This window comes from Plasmopara halstedii (assembly GCF_900000015.1).
Source record: "Plasmopara halstedii genome assembly, contig: Scaffold_614, whole genome shotgun sequence".
NCBI lineage: Eukaryota > Oomycota > Peronosporomycetes > Peronosporales > Peronosporaceae > Plasmopara > Plasmopara halstedii.
This window is the reverse complement of record NW_020187532.1, coordinates 2,345,307-2,345,602: the sequence shown is the minus strand read 5'-3', so window position 1 is coordinate 2,345,602 and position 296 is coordinate 2,345,307.

Sequence of the window (296 nt, the reverse complement as noted above, 5' to 3'; positions counted from 1 at the left end):
CTGGCAGTACATCCGTGGTTCGCGGCAAGATATACGAGATGCTTTGTCACAGATGGTTCAATCTGAACAAACAACGACGTCTACAGTTTCGTTCGTTGTGCTCGAAGTCACACGTGAACTTGATCATTCCGGAGGATATGAACTTGGTATGGTTCTCCACACTCGACGAGACTCGTGAAGCTCCTCGACGTTTGACGTACTACCAGCCGACGTCAAGCACATTCGGTGCGTTGGATGCGTTTATCTTGGATGGTATGGATACCAAACAAAAAAAAGTCAAATGCTATAGTTTGCAT